Consider the following 3,733-nt stretch of genomic DNA (forward strand, 5'->3'; position numbering starts at 1 on the left):
GTCCCGCCCGCCGCCCACCCCGCACGTGCAGCCCGCGGCCCGCGGCGTCGGGGTGGGGGGGGCCGGGGGTGACTCCAGGAGTCGCAGGTCCGCGGAGGAAATCCGGGCCGGGGCGCTTGGGGGGCCGGGGGTGGGGGTGCAAACAGGAGAGGTGACTGGGCCGAACGCGGAAGGAAATGACCCTTCGCTGGCCCTGGGGCAGCCACAGAGGGGGTTCCCCGCACCGTGGCCACATCCCCTACGGCGAGTCCAGGCGGGTCGCTTCCCTTCTCTGATGTGCTCTAGTGTCCAAATTCATCCTCTTCCACCCCCTCCCAGGACCCGTCAGCCACCCTGTGAGGCAGGACTGTCACTGTCCCGCGCCTGGGGAAGAGGAAAGCAAATATAAATAAAACCCAGGGGCTTGGGACTGGTAAGGTCCCCGCCTATATTTGGGGAAACAGAGGCACGGAAAGGTTAAATGGCATGTCCAAAGTTACACAGCCTATAAGAGGGAGGGATTTGAGCCCATTCTGCCCCAAAATTCAAGTCCCTTTGCCAGGCACCATTTTGCTCTAGGTGTTCTACAGCGCTGCACACAAGCCCAGCGATTGTCTCTTCAGCTGCCCGCCCAAAGGAAGCGCTTCCTTTTCCACCAGCTCCAAAGCTGCCCCCTCTTCCTGATGACTGGGCCCTACCAAATCACTTGTGCCCTGCCCTGCTGGGGGGGACCCCATGGGAGTGGCTGGGAGGAAGATCACAGCTGTTCCCCACTGCCCTGGTTCAAAGGGCAGAAGGTTCCTCTTCCATGGTGTTCCTCTTCCCTTGGTGCTCACCAGCCCTGAGAATAGCACAGGGGGGCCCATTTAACAGATGGAAAAGTCACACCCCATCCCCCAAGCCTTGTGGCAGATCAGGGTAAAGTTAGGCTTAGATGCTTGGTTCCCTGAATCCTAGAAGGCCGCCCTCTTTTCTTCCTCCGGGCTGGCTGACTGTGGGGAGGGGTCTGGGGAGAGAGGGGCAGCCTAGAGAGGAGTCCCTGTGAGAACAGTGGCCCAGGGCCTAACCTAGCCTCACAGGAGGATTCGGGAAAGCCTCCCTACGAGGCCTTGGGCTGCAGTAGGGAGATGGGTAGGAAAGGTTTTAGGCTAGAAAGGGTGCCCAGACCTCCCCTTCGCTCCCAGCTCTCTGGTCAAGGAGGTCCCAGCTGGTTGTCCTTAACCCCTCTCTGGTCAAATGGAATTTCAGTCTCCTTGTGTGTGAGGTGGGAAAATTGTAGCTCCTTCTTGAGGTTGGTGCCAGATTTAAGCATAATGGACCCAATCTGTGGCCTGCACCCAGCAGATGTGAGGTAACTCCTCAGTCTTTGTTTCAGGGACTGATGATACCTCTGCTAATATTGTGCAGGCTGCCTTTTCCAGATCCTTGTCCAAGGGGCCAAACGTCCAGGGTGTGCTTCACAGTGACTCTGTAGCTCAGGCTCATGGCTGAGTCAGAATCAGGCTGTTCCAGGGCTTCCTAGCCCATCTGCTCCCTCTCCACCCAGGCCCAGGCTGCCTGAAACCTGTGGGCTGATGCAGAGCTTTGGCTAAGGCTGGGCTAGGGCCAGGCTGGGGCTGTGGCAGGTCAGGGGAGAGGCGGCCTCCCAAAGCCTGTGGTTGTGGTTAGTTCCACCTCACTCAGTACCCAGATGGGGCTCCCCAAGAGATGGAGACAGAAGAGCAACCAAGCTTGCCTACCTGCTGCAGATGGCCCTTGGGACTGGGGGTTACTATCTGGAGCCCCACGTGTTCAGCACCTCTTCCTTCATCTCTTCACTTCTTCAACAGTCATGTTGCTATGACTTTTGGCAGCTTGCTTGATCTTTCTGACCTTAGTTTGCTAATGTGCAAAGCGAGGCTAATAATAGCATCTGATATGCTGACTTGCTGTAAAGACCAAATGCAACAACCTATGTAAATTACATGGTGGGGGATTCCGGCCCATGGTACTTGTTCAGTAAACATTACCTCTCTCCCCTGGTGGGCCCTGGATAGCTGGTTAATAACAATGTCCAGAACACACCCTTGTGGAGCTCCCAGACCAGATGAGAGGCAGAGGAGCACGCAGGATGATTGAGTCCAGGGACCTTGAAGGCCAAGTCCACGAGTCTGAATTTGACCCTGAGGAGGAGAAGCGGACAGGGTTTATTTTGCCCGGCAGTCATGCGGAAGGTAGCTTTCTTTTAAAGATCACCGGAGCCAACTCTTCATCCAGCTCTTGCTCGCACACCTGTAGGAATGGGCAGCTCGGTCTTCACAGTGTTGGTATTTTGGTAGAAATGCTGCTATTTCTTCATGAATCTGTCAGTGAAGATAGGAGACCTGTCTTTTCCTGTGTCCTCAGGACTACATTCTAGATGAGAAATCCTCTCAGGAACCGGGTTCAAGTTTCCCTGGGGGGATTTCATCTTGGGCCAGGATGAAACCTAAGTGTTCCGGAAGGAGTAAGTGGCCCAGGAAGTGGACCATGATGAGTTCATCTTGTGTGACCTAGGCCAAATCACTAAGCCTCTCTGTGCCTTACTATACTCATGTTACCATAGACTGAAGTGGGAAGGCCATGACATCCGAGACCCCAATTTAGTTTCCCTTACTCTTTGCTGAGCACCCAGTGTGGGCCAGTCCATCTCATGCAGCAAATGAGGGTAAAGACGGCCACAGTGAGGTGTCTTTATTCTCAATTACTGACAAGGGAGCTGGGGCGCAGAGATTAAATGAATAGCCGAAGTCACACAGCTTCTGGAGCCAGGAACATAGTTGTACAAACGCCCAGGCCAGAGCTCCAACAAGGATTCTCACTCCCTGGCCCTCCCTGCACCTCTGTGGGTCCCTGGAGATTAGGGAGTACCCTCATCCGCACCTCTTGGACCCTGCCTTCTGGGACAGAAAACTGGGTTTCCTAGTTCTTCTCTTGCCTGCCCTCCCTTGTTTCTTAGGGCAACCAGGTTCACACTATAGAAGCCAAGTCCTGCAGGAAAGAACAGCAGGGTTTTGCTGAGTGTCAGCTATAGGGAGTTTGTGAGCTCAAAGCCAGGTTTGGGTGCTTGGAAAACAAACACTTAAAAATGGGACAGTGGTGTGTCCCTTGCTCTGAGGCCCAGCTGAAGAGTTAAGTGGAAATGTTAAGCCTTTTAGGACAAGGTACTTGCATGATCTCACAACCACAATGAAGAGAGGATCCTTGTGCAGAGGGAAGGGGGCGGGAAGGGGGCCCAGAGGGAGTCTGTGGGTACGCAGCTCACAGGGCAGGCACAGCAGCAGGTCCTGTCTGCGTCCTCAGGCTCCCAGGCCCTTGTCCATGGCCAGTGAGGGCTTGGCTGTTTTTCTGATTTCAGTGGGAGCACAGGCCAGCCTCAGGGAGCACTTGGCATGAACAGTGTAGGGAAGCAGGTGTTAGTGAGGCCCCGTGTACCCTCAGCCACACAGGAAGCTCCTGGCTCTGAGTCTGGTCATGGAGAATTGGGTTGAGGAGTCCAGCAACTCCGGGAGGTCCCACAGGAGAGGGGGGAATGAGAGATGAGAAAATTCAAGACCGAGCAAAGCAGGCAGGGCCAATCAGAGCGCATCCACGGCATGACCGGGCCCTGCCACAGGCCATGAAACCACAGCTCTTGCTGCTCCAAGCCTGCTGGGAACCTGAAGGTCCCTTTGCGCCAGCAAGCACTTTCCTTCATTTAGCCAGTTGAAGATTAGCCCCACATACCTTTTTCTTG

This window comes from Talpa europaea (assembly GCF_964194135.1).
Source record: "Talpa europaea genome assembly, chromosome: 1".
In the NCBI taxonomy this organism is placed as follows: domain Eukaryota; kingdom Metazoa; phylum Chordata; class Mammalia; order Eulipotyphla; family Talpidae; genus Talpa; species Talpa europaea.